The following is a 21,332-nucleotide window of genomic DNA, read 5'->3' as shown; positions in this document are numbered from 1 at the left end:
CACACTGAAGGAGAGGAGATGTGACTCATTCTGGGAGGATCATTTCTCTCAGTGTGAAAGTAGGCCTACCAATTCACTCTAAAGGAAACAGAAAGTTAATTCACAGCTTGATGATAGTATTGTCGTGTCTACACTCAGGCATGGTGACTCTGATGAACAAATTGCTCCTAATCAGACTTTTAAAAGGGCTGTGTTCAGCATTCTTGATAGAGCTATTGTGGAAATGGAGACAAGATTCTCTCAGAGAAATGTTGAATTATTGAGGGCCACATCGCTTCTCCTGCCAAAATCAGAATTATTTCTTGACTATTCTCTCCTGAAACCACTTCAGGCACCTGCAGGCTCAGAGCAAAACAGCATGAGCTTGCAAAATGAAATTGCTGTGACAAAAGCAATGTTGATCAATAAACTGCCAGCTGATGCTAATCTCTCTGAAGCATGCAAATGCATTCAGCAGTACAAAGAGACCTTCCCTATGTTGCATTCACTATATGTCACAGCACTCATCATTAGTGTGTCTTCAGCTGCATGTGAAAGCTCTTTCTCTACTTTGAACCGCATTCTCACTCCACTCCGCCGAACAATGCTGTATTCAAGGAAGAGAAATTTAGTCATTCTGGCACATGAGAAATACATCACAGAAAATCCAGACATGAATGAATTTGTTTCAGAATTTGCCAAGAGTAACCACAGACTGGTCCTGTAGATCATATCCAGGTTAAACACTGGAAACTGATATCCTATAGCCTCCCTAATGACTACAATGAGCCACTTTTCTGTTCTTGCTCTCATATGTTGTATACATTTGACTTTATTGATATTTACCTTGTAGATGTAGTTCTGCATTTGTTCACAAAGAATAATAATACAAGTTCCATTGCCTCTGTTAATTTTATTGAACAATAGGTTATGATTTATGCTGCAATTTTTGCTTTTATATGTTATATAAAACTATGTTGTTATTATTATTTGACCCCCCCTACAAAAATGAGGATGGATGGATATTTTTTGCCCCCCCAGACAAGCCAAATGCCCACCCACACATGATGTTCTGGTCACACCTCTGAGGGATGTCCTCCCAAACAACTCCTTCGGTAGCCCAAAAGGGAGGCATGTGTCAATTCTTTTCACTGCCATGCACCAGAAGTCAGGGAGCATTGACCACCCTGGCTGGAATGCACATCCATCACAGTTGTCCATCCATAACAGCAGTCTCTTGGCCAGTGAGGGAAGACCTTCCATCCTGGTGAACAGGCCATTCCATCTGTGTCCATCATATTTCTCCTTCTCGAGCTGAACATTTTAAGACAATGTGACCTGTTTACAACAGTAAAGAAAAGTGGAAATCACATTTTGACACCAGAATAACAAATTAATTAATTAATTAACTAACACTAGAATTCCTGAAGCCTATGAAATCCTGGCCCACCTTAAATCCCTTCGCACCTCTACAATCAATATTTTTTGTTTGATTAGCACAAACATCGCCTGCCTTGATGGATCTCAATTTGCAAGCAAAAAGCTCTCCCAGCTCAATCCAAGGCTCCTTATCTTCATGTGATGTGCCTGGAGTTGTACACAGTAAATAATACAGTATAGCGCTATTTGGAATACATGCATTTCATGTGTGTTCCATGTATACAAAGATCTGGGTAAGTGTAGTTTGAAAGGAACTACAAGAAATGCTGAACACATACCTAAAGCAGAAACTTTTCCATGCTATACTAATAATGACAAGAAGTGTATAATGTGTGAAGGCTTTAGTCCAAATATCAAATACAAACATGCGCTTATATTCAAGAATACTGTATAACCAATGTAAAAAAAAAAATTGACATTTGAGCTTAAGTTTTTAACTCACTGACAGCAACATGTAAATCAAATGTTTTTTTTTTCTTTGGTTATATATATAAGCAATTGCAACTGTGTGTGGTAGTCCTTTGGTATCCAGGGGGATCACTACTTGCAGCCCCCCTGCCTAACACCTTTGGTACATAAGGCTAATGAGCCTTTGAATTGACAGTTGTGTAACGTTATCCTATTCCTACAAAAAAGGGCCTGACATGCTTTATATCCTTTGGCTGGAGAAGGTCACATATCAAGATGTTATGATTCAGAGCATACAAAAAGGTGCTTAGTGGGGTTAAAGTCTGAAGAGAGAGCAGGACAATGACGAGTGTTTCATGTTCTGATGAGTCCATCTGCAGCTTCCTCAGGCCCAAACCAGGCTTCAATGTGTGACAAAAGTGCCTGGTCTGACTGGTTGCTGGGCAATGAGACCACCGGCATTTTCAGCAGCAGTATGAAGCAAACTCTCAGATGAACAAGTCTGATGTGTCAGTCCTGATCTGATGTGGACTCTTAAGAGTGAGCAGGTATTGGATAGTCATCTGTTTTACCAGTCTGCTGAAATGCAGTTGGGATACAGCGGAGTAGCTTAATCCATAATGTCTATCAACTGTGATACATTACATGTATGCCTGCAGCATGTCAATGGCCATCTCCCTTGCTTCTGCTGACACTAAATAATGCAAAGAAAACTGACTGTGTGGCTTATGTCCTGCTGTGACCTAATCTTTCAGTTAGAGGCCTTGTTAAAGGTGACCTGGTCAGGCTTTGTTCCATCTGGGCCACTTTGGGTTAAAACACACCTAATGAGCTTCTGTATGTTTGGAAAGTTGCAATGCCTCACTGCACAAGCTGCACTGCTGGTCAAACAAAAAAAATATTTTTATAAAAAAAAAATAAACAAATTTATGTGCCTACTACACAGATGCAGTCTTTTGTTTAAATCTTAAACTTAGTTGCTCTCAGTGTGACATTCTCTCCGTGTCTGCATTAGTTTTCTTCTTGGTGTTTTGGTTTTTCTTCCACACCCCAAAGCTCTCCAGGTTAGGTTACGTGCACACATGGAATTGGCCCCAGGATGGAGGTGCACATGTGAGTATCCTGCAATGTATTGGCGCTCTCTACATGGTTGTTTCCTGACTTGCGCTAGTGGTTTGCACTGCTTAGTTACTGCCTGGGCACTGAGTGGAGTTTGCATGTTCTCCCAGTGTCTGCCTGGGGTATATCTTGGCGTATTCATGTTTTCCCATCACATCCTAATGAGACGTATCAGGTTATTGGGCTACTAATGCTCAGGAAATGGTTAATTGGTTACTTTTCCAACAGTTTCCTTATCATTATAACTTTTTTGGAGAAAATGTTAAAAAGGTGTTCATTGTATATTTAGTCTGTCCCATTAAAATGCCTACCAAGGAGGATGTGTGAAGTCTGATTGGCCTTCAAATGTATATAGCAGACTTGTGGAAAGAAAACAAGGGTTTGCTAATTTGTTTTCTGGTAAGTTAATTGAAATCAGAGAAGACAGCATACACTGGAGAATTGTATATTTAGCAGAATCTACCCAGAATGTAATTCTTTTTTATGTAATTTTTATTCTGTGTTTCCAGGGGACTTAAGCGTGGGTGCAATGAAGTTTGAGATTTATATGATGCACAGAATATTGGACACTTTTTTCCAATAATATGCCCTTCATATTATCTGCCTTTAAAAGTGTAGTAGTTTACTATATGAATGATGGAATCAGAGCAATTTCTCAGGACTTGATATTGGCATTCGTACCATCTCTTTCCTTTCCTCTAGATAATTGTTTCTTAATCCATAGGCTGCCTGCCTTTGGGTTGGGCAGAGCAGTTACTCACTGTTGCATTTAACGACAAAGGGTCATGTAATGTTTGCAAAGTGTTCCTCCATGGGTCCCCACGGTCAGTTTAAGCAATGACATTGTTCTGCTAGGTATAAACTGTCAGCTCTGGTTCTCAACCCATGAGGGTGTATACATGAGTGTGCCATGCAATGGATTGTTGCTCTGCCCAGATTAGCTCCTCACCTGGTACACAAAGATGCCAGGATAAGCAGAAGCTTACTGTATTCCTGAATTGGTTAAGCAGGTTAGGGGATGGACCAGCATTTTCCAAAGTACATACAAATGCAGTTCTTTTAAATTGTAAGTTTTCTGTCTACACTGCAAAAAAAATGAAACGTTTTTGATACCAGGCTATTTAAATCTTGTTTTCCTCTTTGTGAGAATTAATGAATTACTGTAACAAGAAATATGTATTGAAGATATATTTAGCCTGCGGTGGGCTGGCGCCCTGCCCGGGGTTTGTTTCCTGCCTTGCGCCACGTGTTGGCTGGGATTGGCTCCAGCAGAGCCCCGTGACCCTGTAGTTAGGATATACCGGGTCGGATGATGGATGGATGGATATATTTAGCTTGCTTTAAGAAATCTTGGCAAATACATTTTTTTTTACCCAATTGGCAGATTGTTTTGCTAAATAAAAGGAAAACAACTCCCATTTCAAGTAATATTTGCCTAGTTTTTGCCACTGCATCATTTGCAGCGTACGATTTTAGTCTTTTAACAGTCTCACACTCACATAATGAATAATGCTATCCTGAAATTACTGGCTCCCAGTCAAGCTTGGTTGCCAATTTCCAGTTATACTCTTTATTTTTTCATAAATGATTATGGATTCGGGAGGGAAGAGACATTTGTACATCCTACTCATTGATTTTTACTATGACATATTACTAAAGGTGCTTGTCCATCCTTATTTTCATCCAATTTCAAAACCTCTCTGTCCAATTTGTGGGGAGTCAGTGATCATGAATTAAATTTAAATACAACCTCTTCATATAGATTGCTGGAGACGGAGTAGAAGCAGGCTAATCTTAATTTACTGCAGTTTAGAATTTAAGCGAAGATAAACTGCCACTTTTTCCTGTTTCCTTAAGTGGAAAGGAGTCTGACAATTTATCTTTGTTTTACTTCTAAGGTAAAATAGAGAAAGATTAGCAAAGATTTACCCATATATATGGTACAAGGAAACTTAAATAAAGAACACAATTTTTTAAAGGGTAATTTTCTGCCATCTGCCAGGCTGCTAAAATGTTTTGAATTTTTTATATAAGAACATACCTTGGAAGCATAAACACAATCAATTTCAAGAAGTAAAACAGTTACATAAATAAGAAGAAAATACATAGTAAATGTCACTAATAAATATTTAACCTAATCAATATACATACTGTAGGCAAATACAGAACCCATCAAATATCACATTAAGAAGACAAGAAATTAAAGAAGCCTAATTTCTACAGATTCTTGTAATTATCTAGGTGAAGATATAAAGGTTAAATGCTTCAAAATATGTACCTTCACAAAAAAACCCTTTAATGTTGCATGGAAGTGAGGACAGTGCCTTGAGACTGAGAGACTAGTGGTTGTTGACTCCATTTTTAAAATGTGATAAGAGAGTGTGTTCCGATTATGAGGATCACACCCCTTGGATGCTCTAGGAAAGCTTATAGTGTATCAGGGTACTGAATGGAGACCCTTGACAGCTGGACCTCAGATCAGGCAGGAGTAAAACAGACTCCATCTTGGCCAGCCTGTGGTATAGCTAGGGGTGTGCAGATGGGGTGGTCCACTCTGGGCGGCGCATTTTTGGGGACGGCATTATAGGCCAAAAGGTTCAGTACAATTTGTGTATAAGCAGCAGGGTTCGTAAAAATATCACTCATGAATGAAAAAAGTAAAATTCTCTGATTTTTATCCACAAATACTTCAAAAATAATTTTCACATTGTCCTTTTGTGACGGCATCAGACATAGCAGTTAAAATTTATGAGGCACTTGTACACTACAGTGGTTCTGGTTTTTGCAGTGTAATTATATTAAATGAATAATTAGAACACAGCTTATCAGTGCGTCTATACCATATTCTTGTCTAGTGGTTGCTTATAAATAATTATATGTGAAAAATGATTGTTGTTTCTCTGTATATGAATAAATCTATGCAAAATTGATCTTAATTTTTCTCTATATGTCATTTTAATTTTCTATTTAAATTGGTTAACATATTCAGATATGTTGGAGGGTGGCAAATTGACGCACGAGCAGCACAAACTCTAGCTACGCCATTGTGGCCAGCTCTTTGATTTTTGAAGTTATTTGAAGGGTCATGAGAATTTGAAAATCCTTTTACATTTGTTTTTTGAGCCTGGTTTATAATTGCATATCCTATCTTGTGGAAGATGCTTTAAGAACTCAGGATTTCACAGGCCACTGTTACAAGCTATCGCGTCCCTGTACTTTGTATTGGAAGACTTCTATTTGCATATTTAACATTAACTTTAGGTCATTCTATGTAAGTATTTGACTACTCCAAGGGTACATCTTGTCTTCCCTTCTGTTCATGATTTGCGTGGGATTCCAATGTGCAGCCAAGACGTGGGTACATAAAGGGTTGCATCTCTACTGTCTTTGCCTTATGAGACTTTGGTCTTTGGTGCACACTGAAACAGGGGACAGCCACCTTAAGGCTATTTTCTGAATGAGAGTAGAGGTGAATATGTGCTAGACTCATATCAATAGAATAGAAAATGTTTGTGTCCACATTATGCAGAACCAGGTAGTGAAAGGGAGCTGATAAAGTTGAATTAACTAGGGAGATGTACATCCTCATCTTCACAAATGGGTAGTGCCAAGAAATTAGATTGGAAGTGGCCAAAATGAGACTATGAATGAGTATCTTTGCTGCACGTGTCAACATGGCCTTACCCAGCTGTGGAATGTTTGATAAGTCGCCCCTGAGGTTTGTACATTCAAGTGATTTACAATAGAAATTTAAGGTTGGATTCTCTAACCGTCAATGCATATGGAGACAAAGGTGATTAAATTGATGCAGCCTTTTAAAAATATGAAACTTTGAAGAGAAAGGGATTGATCATTGTTTGCCACAGAGAGATAGAGTGAAACTCGGCACCAACCTGATATAAAGCACAAACCCATCCATCCATCCATTTTCTAACCCGCTGAATCCGAATACAGGGTCACGGGGGTCTGCTGGAGCCAATCCCAGCCAACACAGGGCACAAGGCAGGAACCAATCCTGGGCAGGGTGCCAACCCACCACAGGACACACACAAACGCCAATTTAGAATCGCCAGTCCACCTAACCTGCATGTCTTTGGATTGTGGGAGGAAACCCACGCAGACACGGGGAGAACATGCAACCTCCACGCAGGGAGGACCCGGGAAGCGAACCCGGGTCTCCTAACTGCGAGGCAGCAGTGCTACCACTGCGCCACCGTGCCGCCCCAAAGCACAAACCCATTCTTTACAAAATAATGTAACACTCTGGAGGAAAAGTAATCCAATTCAGGGATGCAGAGGCGTGGATTTTATTCTTGAAGGATTAGCTACAAGGCAGGAACCAAATGCAGATATGTCTTGCAGTCCATCATAGGACCCACCCACTCATGTACACAGTAACATGGGGCCGATACAAATTAGCCTAACATGCACTTCATTAAGATATGGGCGGTAAACTGCAGTGACTGTTAAAAAACCCTTACAGACGCCAGAAGAACATACAAACTCTCCACAGACAGAAACCAACTGCTGCCACTGCCGCTCATAAAAATCCTGTGACTTATTATGTTTTAATCACCATATATTTGATAACTGTCACATAATGTAGATATAAATTTAAGCCAAAAAAAAAAAAACTAATTATCTAACTCTCTTTGAAGACAAGTGGGATGGGGACTGTTAATTAATTTTGTATAAGCTGAAAAAGGAAACAACAACAACATTTATTTATATAGCACATTTTCATACAAATAATGTAGCTCAAAGTGCTTTACATGATGAAGAAAGAGAAAAAAGACAAAGTAAGAATTAAAATAAGACAAAGCTCATTAACATAGAATAAAAGTAAGCTCCGATGGCCAGGGAGGACAGAAAAAACAAAAAACAAAAAAAAAACACCAGACGGCTGGAGAAAAAATAAAATGTGCAGGGGTTCCAGGCCATGAGACCACCCAGCCCCCTCTGGACATTCTACCTAACATAAATAACAAGACAACTAACAAGACACTATTAATGAACCTGTCCTTTTTACCATTTCTAGTATTCTTTATACTTTAAACAAACTTTGCTAACAATCTTGCCCAGAATTTATGATTGGTTTCCAGCATTTGGTAAGGTGATTTTGTATTAAAAACTAATGTTGGTAAAATAAAACATAAAGTCTGATTCTCATGGTCAGAACATTTTCAGTATTTTCTATTCATTTAACTATTGGCTTTATATCTTATTTAGAGCTATACTAGAGAATTGTTTGCACTTGTAGAAACATAATCAATCACTTGTGACATTGGGAATGTCAGTTCTATAAAAGCAGAGTAAAAGCACAGAAATTCTGCTTTTGCCTTTTGATAAACAAAAGTAAAAGAAAAAATGTCTTGTGTTTGTTGTTTTTTAGTATAAGCGACCTGTAGATGTGGATTATGTAGGACTTTTCTACCACAAACGACATGTGTGTTTTTGTTGTTTTGTTCTATTGGCTGTTTCTCCTCCAGCAATGGCTGTTTTATTACTGAAGGTCATCTGCCTCTCCGAGTTTGGTGCCATACTTGTCTTTTCAAAGCAGTAATCCAGTCTCTTTGAGGAGGGTAAAGTACTTTGTTTTTGTCCTGTAGCTCACTTGCAAAAATGACATATCTATAGTGTTTCATCTCTTCTACACTGTCTGCTGGATCTCAAAAATCTTGAAGCTATTACATTCTATTCTTCTGCAAAGCATAACAATCATAATCCTGACCTTTTCTGCTTTTGCTTTTTCTAGCCTGGCCAGTCTGGCTGCCTATGACTTTCAGAAGTTGTCATGTCTTGTTAACAATGTACAGGTGGTCATCTGTCTTCTGTGTTCTTTTCTATCCTCTTAGATTGTCGTCTTGTTAAAGTTTTTTGGTTCTGAGTCTGCTAGATCCCTAAAAGCATTGGTGTCAGACTCCAGTCCCTGGTCGGAGTGGCTGCAGGTTTTCATTCTAACCCTCTTCTTAATTAATGGCCAGTTGTTGCTGCTGATTAACTTTTGTCTTAATTTTAATTAACTTGACTTTTTCCTTCATTAGCAGCCAAACAATAATGAGACACAAAACAAGCCACCACATGACCCACTCATCTGTGCCCATCACACAATATCTGAAAATAAAGAAAAGTTGATCGCTCAGGTCAACAAAACATTTTTGGCAGTATTCATAGAAGAAAACATAGTCAACAGTTTTGGAAATGTCTACTGTGACAGAATGAAAGCAGCCACAGGCCGTGGAAATAAATAATGGCTTTAATTAACAGCATAAACAAGTTTCTCCTTTAGAAACTGGTTGGAGTGAAATTGTTTGGAGTTTGAAGACCCAGTTTAAGCTTGTAATTTGTTGGCTTGTTTCATGTCTCATTTCTGTTTGGCTGCCATATAATGAAGAAAAGAATCAATTCAGAGCACTGACTCCTTAAAGGCAGGGCTATTAAAATGAAGGGAAAATGAGTTAATTAGCAGTGAAAATTGGTCACCAGTTAGGAAAAGGATTAGAATGAAAACATGCAGCTACTGCGGCCCACCAGGACCGGTGTTTGATACCCCTGCCTAAAAGGATTCTAGGTTCCCCCAATTTAAATTCTGTCCTTTTGAGAAATTTTCGGTATAACTCATAGTTGCCCGTGCTCCAGTGTCTTTAAGTAAGACATTATCATGTAAAAAGATCTCCTGCTTATGACATCTGCTAGTGTTTTCAACAATAATTTGGTCCCCTGCCTTGGTACTTAATCACTGCCAGCTGACAAAATAGCAACAATGACCTAGTGGGCGTGTAAAGAAAATTAGTGTTTTATATCTGGTCAACTGGATCATGACAGCTATGTTTTCACATTAGTTATACATCACAGCAGACAATGTAACAGTGTGCACATCATTTAATATGTATAAATATAGAAAAACACAAAATAAATAACTAACTACTTATAAATGCTGACAACTCATCATGCAAGATTTCAGAAAAACGTCAAATCATCTATCAACATGTCACATATTACACAAGTGTGCAAAATTAAACTCATACACTCATATGATAGTTATGATAGTTATAATTGGATGCTAACACACACCTATTCTGTTTCTCTTCTCGGTACTCAAATGTGGCATTTGGTGCCACGACCCACCTGCCAAGTTGTTTTACCTGCCTAAGGTAAAGTCATCCCTGATGGAGGATCACAGGAATCATGGGATGGAGGGGTCCTTTCATCGGATTGGCTGGCCAAGCAATGTTTCAGCTGTGGAATGGCCAAATGGGGGTGGCAGCTTGATGGATGAGGTCTCCAGGACTCTAAAAAAATCCAAATCATATTATGTGATATCATCTACTGTTAAATTCTGTTCCGTACTTGTAAATTTTTTATTTTTATACTGTTTTGTTCTGATCTGTTTATTGTGTTGTACTGACCCCCTTCTTTTTGACACCCACTGCACACCCAACCTACCTGGAAAGGGGTCTCTCTTTGAACTGCCTTTCCCAAGGTTTCTTCCATTTCCATTTTCTTCCAAGGCTGGGGGGCTGTCAACAGGCAGGGCCTATTAAAACCCACTGCGGCACTTCTTGAGTGATTTTGGGCTATACAAAAATAAATTGTATTGTATTGTATTGTATAAAAAATTATTTTAATTGTGAATAATTATATTGGTAACACTTTAGCTCAGGTACTGCAAATTACATCTGTTACTTATTTAATCTTATGTAACAAGATCTTAATAAAGGCTCCTTTTGGTCTTCATAACACTTATAAAACAGCAGTAGTGGGTTACTCATGTCTGTGAAGTGTGGCATATTGACACGATGGAAAAACGACTTGTTAATAAAAGGATTCACAGGTCCTATACGAGAGAAATGTGTCTCAGTGAAGCCCCCTCAGACCACCCCAAAGTGAAGTTTTTTTAGTAGGTTACATTGCAGAGATGAATAAACACTTTACTGGTGCTTTGTAAATGTTATGAAAACCAAAAGAAGCCTTTGTTAAGGTCTTGTTACATAAGAGTAAACGAGTAATAGGTGCATTTTTTTCAGTACTGAAACTAAGGTGTTACCGTTATTTTTATTAGCATTCATGAACACAATAAAAATATAACTAGAAATCTATCCATCACATCACATTTAAGTACAAAATCAAAAATAAATTTTGTTAAAATTTAACAAAACATACAATTAGCTCATGTATACAATACTGTGCTAAGTCAATGTAACATTAAAATGTATTCTTTCAGTTTAATATTTTTAAATATATATGTAAAAATAATAAACACATATTCATTGACTTACATATAACTTCCCTAGTTTTTGTCACATAGTCTTTTTATCCAAAGCGCTGTTTGGTGTCCCGTCGTTTGTACACTTCTATTGCATCACTATGAATCAATCAACAGAAGTCCACCATAATATTTTCATCTTAATGTCCCCAGTCCCTTTTTTTGTATGTTCTTGATATCCTGATGGAATCTTTCAGTGAACTTTCAGACTTATGTTGCCACTAGTCGCTTAAATTTAACTATTACAGTTTTTACTATTTCTTTACAATTTGAATCTTTATTGTTACCTAAAAATGTAGAAATTACTTGTTTGAATGATACTCAGGGCTGTTGTTTCAGCTTTTCATTGCACCATCAAATTCTGAATCAGAAATGAGTTTTCTAATATCAGGTCCAGCAAAAATTTCCTCTTTCAATTTTGCCTTAGACATAGCAGGAAACTTGTGGTATGAAAAGGATCCTTCTTTTGATTGGGCTTTGACAAACTGCTTCATTAAACCAAGTTTAATGGTATGCAGTGATAGCAGCACTTTATCTGGAGCCACCCAGCTTTTTTTTTACCAAGCTATAGTTTTATTGTAGTTGGTCATCACTTTTGAACCCAATGCAAAGTCTTAGTCCTGCTGACCTACTGACAGAGAAAATATCAGAATTCTGTATGCCCTGATTGCTGACCAAGTAAAATACACAGTCCCCAAATATGGACCAATGGTGCTCATTGAAATTAATTTTGAAAGTTCTTGTAGGTTTCCTTTCAAATTCATAGGATTAGCAACAGGTATTGATGCAAATGTATTACTATAACGAAGAAGTAGTCCTTTTAGGTTTCCTTTAGATGAGTCTCCTATCTCCAAAAACAGTCTCTAAACTTCTGAATTCTAATATCCAGCAACTTCCTGCACTAGGCCACTTACACCAGTCCAGTAAACCAAGGACCCATCTTTCCTGAAATATGCTACAAACTCATCTATTTTGTTTCCAAGAGAAAGTTGTGACTAGATGTAATGTTTTTATCTTTTAATTGGGACTCCAATAGCTCTGCAGTTATTTTGGAAAGGCCTAGAACTAAATCATTAAGGTTATCCAGATTGAATAGCTGTGTTTCCTTCCTTGAACGTATCAGGACATATTTTTCATCAAAATGTTAAGTACTTTTCCCTCTGCATGAGTTTCCACAGAATCAAGACTTTCTGGTGTAGTAGGGATTGGCACATCTGGTTCATGTTTTACAGGACTTATTGCTGTTGGAAGACTATGATAAACAATTTCTTTCTTATTCTTTTTACTACATCCTTGAATTTTATAGGAACAGAAATAACAATTGTCATTTTTGTGTTGCCTCCATTTCATAGGAATACCAAAAGCTAGTGCTTTCTTCTTAACTTCTGTCCATTGTATTACTTCCTCAAAATAAATGCAGCAGACATTGTGAGGGGGCCTATAATTGTCCTGGTCACTAAGATTCATTCCAAATTAGGCATAATAAACTTTTTTTTAACAAAATCTTTTGTACAGGATTCTGTTTCTGTTTTTTACTGCAAATGTTGCAAAACCATCAGGGATGTTCACAGAACCTCCAGAGACCATAATATGAATTAACAGTACAGTAATCCCTCCTCGATCGCTGAGGTTGCGTTCCAGAACCCCCTGCGATAGATGAAAATCCGCGAAGTAGAAACCATATGTTTGTATGGTTATTTTTATATATTTTAAGCCCTTAAAAACTCTCCCACACTGTTAACATTATTAGAGCCCTCTAGACATGAAATAACACCCTTTAGTCAAAAGTATAAACTGTGCTCCATGACAAGACAGAGATGACAGTTCTTTCTCACAATTAAAAGAATGCAAACATATCTTCTCTTCAAAGGAGCGCCGTCAGGAGCAGAGAATGTCAGAGAGAGAGAGCGAGATAAAAGCAAGCAATCAAAAAATCAATACGTGCTTTTAAGTATGCCGAAGCACCGCGATAAAGCGGCATTTTGTAGAGGAGCGTCCGTATCCTCTAGGCAAACAGCCTCTGTGCAAACAGCCCCTCTGCTCACACCCCCTCCGTCAGGCGCAGAGAATGTCAGAGAGGATGAGAGACCGAGAAAAGCAAACAATGAAGCACATATCTTATATCATTGAGTAGTTTTAGTTAATATGTAATACATGCTCTGATTGGGTAGCTTCTAAGCCATCCGCCAATAGCGTCCCTTGTATGAAATCAACTGGGCAAACAAACTGAGGAAGCATGTACCATAAATTAAAAGACCCATTGTCCGCAGAAATCCACGAACCAGTGAAAAATCCGTGATATATATTTAGATATGCTTACATTTAAAATTAGCGATAGAGTGAAGCCGCGAAAGTCAAAGCGCGATATAGTGAGGGATTACTGTACAGCAAAAAAAGAAATGCATCACTGATCATTTACAAGTGCTCTGATCAACTGACTGAGACATTCTGAGGTGTGTTTGCTACACTCCAGTGAAGTGTGTTACTGATTGGGGAAGGACAGGTCAACATTATGTCTCCAGTGACTTCACATGCTGCCTGCGTCTGCTATTGTTAATCATCATATTCAGTTTCAGCTACATTTTGATTTCATTATCAAATAAGTACTGCTTTACTTTAAACATAGATTATAATATTAGAAAACATTAAATTCAAACAAGTTATCATTAAAATAAAATACTGATATTTAAATAATTTACTTCAGAAACAATATAAAAACCTATCACTAAGAGCTAAAATGTGTTTAGCGAAAAAATTCAATGTGATAGAGAAAAATTATTTTCATTTTTTAATTTAATACTCAAGAATAAAAATCACATGTGTGAGAACCTAGTTTTACATTACAGTAACGTTTTGCCATTATTTATAATAGTGTGGCAGTACTAGCAGTAGACAGCTAGCTTTTTTAATTATTGAAACCAAAACATACATTAGAATCTTCTTTACAATTCAGCACTCAGCAATGAATAGTTTCAAATATGAATTAGTCTTTGTGTATAGAGCTTTTCATAAAGTAAAAACTTACAATAAATTGCAACCTACTATTAAATTATTATTGTTACTGCAATGAACAAGGCAAAAAAGAAATCAAGGGGTCACAAGGTTGTCATTCAAATCTTTAAGATGAAATGACCCCTAATAAATGTGGCTTAATAATTTCTCGCATCACACATCTCCATAATGCTATTTGTAAAGTACTCTTTTTACAAGCAGAAATGATTGACTCCCCTAAACTAACTACACAACTGGATGTCCACTGCATATTTAGTGTCTTGCATATTCTATTATAACAACAATTATGAAACAAGAATGAGGCACATTACCTGCATTGTGAGGGAGTGTCAGTTACGGCACGAGGGCCATGGGTGTGATTCTCCGAGGTTGATCCAGCTCAGAGTATCCTCAATGTTGAGGACCCGAGTGGCTGGATCAGGCCAAGGGGTTGCCCACATAACACCTGGCTGCGGCAGATAGATGGTCATTTCCAGAGGGTGGGATTGGACCTTGTGTCTGCCTGGGGGATTGCCAACTAGAATCCCGAGCAGTTTCGTCATGTGATGGATATGGCAATGCTCTGTACCAGTGCATGCTCACCAACCTGACTTGACCTGTATCTATCATATTCCAGCTATTTCTACAGTATTTGTTCTTTCTTGTACACAGAGATTCCACAACAGAAGGACAAATTTTATATTAAAATGAGTTGATTGCGAGAAAATGATTTGGGCTTTCCAGACATGCATTTAACCTTCAGTGAACTTACATTACCACGTTTAGGTACTGTATGAAATTTACCTACCATTGCTAGGCAGGTGGGGAATTGAGGCTAATTAAGGAATTTCTATTAAAAATTGCATGCAGTTTCAATAAAGATTAACAGGTGGAGAGAAGGCCAGAGGCTTCCATTGGTGAATTACTGCAATGAACGTATGTGTTGCTTATTCATGTAGGCACAGTCACGAATCATTGTTTCTTGCAGCAATTTTTTTTTAGATTTTATAAATCTACTAGGTACTCCATTATAAATTTTTGACACATTTGCTTTGAAGGCACACAGAAATCAATTGTGTATTTTTTTTTTCTTCCAAGTATCTTAATCATCCCATATAAAGTAATTCATTATGCTATATACAGACAAAAATGCAAAATGCCAAATTGTGACACAAATGATTCTAAGATGCTTGTCTGATCTCTATCCCTTACACTTCATGTGCTTCTCCTTTCCTCTGGGAGAAAAAGAATGGTCTTTTTTCATTTTCGGCATGAATTCAGGATTAAGTGCCTGCAATAACCCCTTTTTGTGGTATTTTAAATGATATGGACACTTCAAAGGAGTGAGCACACTGCTCCAGAAGTCACTAGAACAATGGTGAAGTATTCCCTGGGACCATTTCAAAGCAAGCTTACAGGCATTTGCCTCCTAGCAGGCAGTGCTCCTTATAAATATTCATGACTAATAGCGATGTTACGTGCATCTTCAATCCCCTTGTTATAATTACTGCTTTCCTCAAGAACTAAAATTTCACCTGATACATTATTTGGATGATTGAATTTTAGAACACCAGGAATGGGAAGATAAATCTCATTTTGCCAGATGAAATAGGATATTGTTGAGAATGTCATACTGAAAATTTATGCTATGCACAAAAAGTAATAAAAGCTTGAATATCACACCATTTCTTCTGATTCATCAGCAGAAAATGCCGTTCAGCTCAAGGTTATGGCACTGTCATATTTACCATACTCAAGATGAAGTATATATATAAAAAAAGAACATGCAAATAGCTCTTTACTGTACAGTATTTCCTTGGAAAATGTTACTTGCTGTGGTTTATAAGCATTCTGTCTTATGTATTTATGTATTTACCAAATATTTTTGGCACCCTGTCACGCATGTACTGTAATATGTTTAGATCTACAAGAAGCAGAGTTTCTAACTGCAGAATATAATGCTACATTTTTTTATTAAAATATTTACATAGGATTATTATTTTCTAATTAATAAATGAAAATAACTGTATTAAATATATTGCAATAAATCTGTAAAATACATTACATATGTTTGAGGGCAGGCAACTGATTTCTGTAAATATTATATACTGGGATAAAAATAAGAAGAGGATTAATATTACAGTATTATTTGATAAAACTGAAACAAGCAACTATCAAATTTGTTATTTACCTATAAGTTTGATTTTTCAGCTGCTATTTTACCTTTGCACTGCAAATTATTTCAGTATTTCTATTTGTGTCTGTTTAATTCACATTGATTTCTAATACGTTAATTTCCTTTAAATAACGCGCATTGTAAATCTGAAAGAATTGTACGTTTTCCTTAGAAATAAATGCTGAACATAGTGCTTAAACTGCAAATGACAAAATAAAGAAATTCATACTTAAATGGTGATCCATGAAGAGCTAGCGATGAAACAATGGACCCCCTCTTTATTTGTTGTGCAAATATTTAAGGAATTATGATAATCTTGCCTGCATGTGCCTTGCCTAGATGTTGAATGTTTTTGTCATTTAAGAGCATATTCTATGGAAACATGTAGAAGATGATAAAACAATTTTCAGGGCTGATTCTGTGTGTCCTTCAGCCTCTGTAGTCATGGAGCAACAACTAGCACTTGCATACATGGCATTAATTTGGTTTGAGCATTGATGGTGGTTTCCACCAAAGATGTGTTTTATCTCATGTTTGAGATTTTCCTAGATAGAGTATTAAGGCTCATCTACAGTTTAGATGATATCTACTTCAAAAATCTATGGATTGGATCTCTGTTGCTTGTGGAAAAGATTTTCCTCTTGGCCATTAGAGTGTGATCTCAGTGCACACTGGAAAAGTTAACAGCTTAGCAAGGTACAGATATTGTAATCCAGGGTCTTGATCACAAGTGAGAGTAGAGCTGATCAAATAATTGCTGTGTCAATGGAAGTCAATGGAAGTTTTGGTGACATTCTTCCAGGTTGTGGCAAGCCTGTTTATCCACCAAGGATAATATGCATTGTGACTGGTGCCATATTTACATTGTCACACGATGTCAATTAATTAATGCAAGACAGCGCCATGCACCATGTAAACGTAGAAATGGAATGGGGAATAAAATAAACTTTTATCAAATCACACTGAAATGAAAGAAAACCTCAAAAGCAGATTCTTTGTAGTAAATAAATACAAGTATAAATGTGTTAATTGTCAAACTCTAGGCAATACAAAAACTCTTGTTACATACAGCTTTTATGTAAAAAATTAAAATCTGTACAGTAAGTTTCCATATTCCTTCAAGTTTGTTTCCCAGAGGAAAGTTGTTGGTTGTTTAACACTAGAATTACCAGAGCCTACGAGAAAACTTGTAAATCCGGCCCACCTTAAATCTGTTTGCACTTCTCCGTCAGCGTCTTTTGTCCTGTAAATGTGCCGATAAAGACAAGCAGCAAGCAGCCTGCTATTCCATCACCCCACTGTCAGAGACCGTTCACAAAGTTCTCCCAGCTCATGCCTTGTTTGATTATCTGGGATTGAAGTGCTGGAGTGGAAATAATAGATCATTATTTGGAACACATGTATTTTCGTATGTGTTTCATTTCTACAGTAATCTGTGTAAATGCATTGTTAAAACAGAAACTTTTTCATATTTTAGTAATACATGTTACAAAATGTAGGCATAAACTATAGAACGTGTGAAGCCTGAAGTCCAAAGATCAAATAAACACTTTCACAAAAGGTTCAAGGACGATACAACAGCTTCCGTGGCGTAGCTGTAAGATTTGCTGACTTGTAATCAAGAGTCCCTGGTTTAATCCCCGCTGCCTCCTATATCTTCCATTTTCAGTAGTGAGCTGCTCTTATTATTAATATTATACAGTGCACACAGACATTTGGTTTGCATCTGTAACAGACCGTGTACATTTATAGTACTGTACTTGCAAAAGTTACTTTTTTTTTTTTTTACTTTTATTCTCTCAGTCACGATCACAATACATACTACCACCCTAGGGATCTGACGCTGTTAGTTTTTATTTTAAACTGGGAATAACTATAGGTGTGAGTGGTGTTTTGAGGCAATGGAACTGGACATTCTCTGATCTGGAGGGATAAAAGCTGACACACAAACACTGGTGAATCTGCCTTCTTCGTATCTCACCGTCACTTGATTTTTTTTTATTCAGTTTTATTGAGTGTTCTTTCACACACTGAATTAGTATGCACCTTATGTTTTATGATGTCAAAAAAAAAAAAACAAGAGACTTATGTATATATGATATTTTGCATTATTCATTTTATGACCTTTTATCAGGTCAGTTCAGCGCTATATGCAATCATCAAATTCAAATGTTAACAGTTCTTACACACGCAAGGGCAGTCCTTCCTCTGTATGCTGTGGTTTCAATTACACACCTGAAAGAAAGAGACAATATATGTGGCATTTTGAAGAAATCATTTAATGACCTGAATAGTACTAATCAGAAAACATCATCGCACTAATGCAATATTATTTGAAAACGAATAGCGTCAGATCGGGGCTGAATTTACGCTGGCGCTGTTACTTAGAGTCAGATCAGATAGGGGGATGGTTGGGTGTTAGAGTGTAATCGTGATTGAGAGAATAAAACTGAAAAAAGCTAACTTTTACAAGTACCATAAATTTATACCCAATGTCCCATATATTTGTTTCTTTCTTTTTTTTCTCCATTCTGCGTCGACATTGTGCACCAGAAGGCGTGTGCTTATTCAGTGCAGCAGGATCAACACACATGTACTGTGCAAGGCATACATGGGGACCACTGTAAAAAGAAGAGAGTTCATGGCTCAAATTGCAGAGGAACTTTGTTGTCGCATCTTACTAGAAAAGGCGATGGAAAAAGAAAAGGAGGATGCAATATCGACAAGCTTCTGTTCCAAGACAGCCGCTTCTCAAGGAAAGCAAACTAAGTCAGTGTCAAGTACCCTTTCAATGTAATAGAAACCACAGCATAGAGAAAAGTGTGTCCATTGCAACAGGTACACATGTCGTAAATGTAGGAAGAACAAATCTTGCAGCACGGAAAAAAAACAGAAAGAGACAAACATATGGGACATTGGGTATAAATTTATAGTAATTGTAAAAGTTAGCTTCTCTCAATCACGATCATGCTCTAACACCTACCCCCCCTTCTGATCTGACTCTAAGTAACAGCATCAGTGTAAATTCACACCCAATCTAATGCTGTTCGTTTTCAAATAATATTGCATTAGTGCGATGATGTTTTCTGATTAGTACTATTCAGGTCATAAAATGATTTCTTCAAAATGTCACATATATTGTCTCTTTCTTTCAGGTGTGTAATAGAAACCACAGCATAGAGAGGAAGAACAAATAACAATAAGAGCAGCTCACTAATGAAAACGGCAAATATAGGAGGCAATGGGGATCGAACCAGGTACTCTTGATTACAAGTCAGCAAATGTTACTGCTATGCCACTGAAGCTGTTGTATTGTCCTTGAACCTTTTGTGGAACTGTTTATTAGATATTTGGACATCAGGCTTCACACATTCTATAGTTTATGCTTACATTTTGTAACATTTATTACTAAAATATGAAAAAGTTTTTGTTTTAACAATGTGTTTACACAGATTACTGTAGAAACGGAACACACATGAAATGCATGTGTTTGAAATAACAATCTATTATTTCCACTCTAAAACTCCAGCAGTTCACTCCCAGGTAATCAAACAAGGCATGAGCTGGGAGAACTTTGTGAATGGACTGCGACAGTGGGGGGATGGAATAGCAGGCTGCTTGTCTTAATCGGCACATTTACAGGACTGTCGGAGAGGTGCGAACGGATTTAAGGTGGGCCGGATTTGCGAGTTTTCTCGTAGGCTCTGGTAATTCTAGTGTTAAAAGCAAGGATAATGGCTAGATGAGCATATAAATATTTTTTCAATCTGGAAATGTTAACTTCTGAAGATTTCAACGTAATGCTGTAAATACTTTTATTTTGTAGTACTTTTACTTTTTACTTTTGTTTTTGCAGCTTGTCTAATTGCCACCAATTTGTTGCTCTGAACTGCATGGGGATAAGCATGAGTTGCACACTTTGCAATGACTAAAGTCATTGCAGTTGGCTCTTTGAAATTATAAACCATGTCAATGGGCATCCAGACGTCATGAAAACAAAGACTTAAAGAGAAGACTGTGATCTTGAGCAATCACAGGGGCCTCGGGTATTTCAGGCTGCCCTCTCAATTACTAAAGAACGTCTAGACATCTACAATTGAAGTCATCCCACCAGGGGTTATTACTGCCTGGTTTGGAAAAAATATGCAGCTGGACCACAAGGCTCTGAAGAGAGTGGTGGTGTGAGTTGAACTCATTACTGGGTGTGTACACTCAAACTTTCAGGAAATCTACACCAAGTGGATGAGGGCAAAGGAAATTATCAGTGATAGAAGCCATTCCAAAAACAGACTCTTTTCTGTGCCGCTGTCAGGAAAACAGTACTACTGCCTGAAGACCAATTCAGAGAGATTCAGAAGGAGCTTCTTTTCACATCTACATGGTGGTCTGTTGTTGATTCTCTTATATTGAGTTATGTAAGTTGTTATTATTTATTCTTTTTTGTTTGTCACATGTTTTGTAATTCCGGATTAATGCATACTATTGCAGTCATTTAGCATAATGGTTTCTATCGATATTTGTAAAGTTGCTTGTTATTGGCTATTGTCCTATAATATTCTTTAATGAGCAGTCTTGGAGTTTAACAACTACGTATTTCACTACATATTTGTTCCACACAATTACACACAGTGTACAATAAAATTTGATTTGATTTTTCAAATTTCAAATTTTTCAGAAAATTCAAGTCCGGTTTGCTTATAAATTTGTTTGCAGATCTCAGGTTTAATAAATGCGAATAGCTTGAGTACTCTACAGAAGTGCCCTTAAAGTATTTTGCTCCACCTCTACATTAATTCAAGTTATTAGCTTGAACTAGAACATGACATAATTTAGGACCATTAAGATAAATTAGTGACCTTGAGATACAAAGAGTCTCTTTGAATATGCAAACTTTTTATAATCAAATGTAAAATATGCAGGCGCAAGTTGAAAAACATCGGTTCAACAATTAGA

The sequence above is a fragment of the Polypterus senegalus genome, chromosome 2 (assembly GCF_016835505.1).
Source record: "Polypterus senegalus isolate Bchr_013 chromosome 2, ASM1683550v1, whole genome shotgun sequence".
Taxonomy (NCBI): domain Eukaryota; kingdom Metazoa; phylum Chordata; class Cladistia; order Polypteriformes; family Polypteridae; genus Polypterus; species Polypterus senegalus.
Note: the sequence above shows the minus strand (reverse complement) of the source record.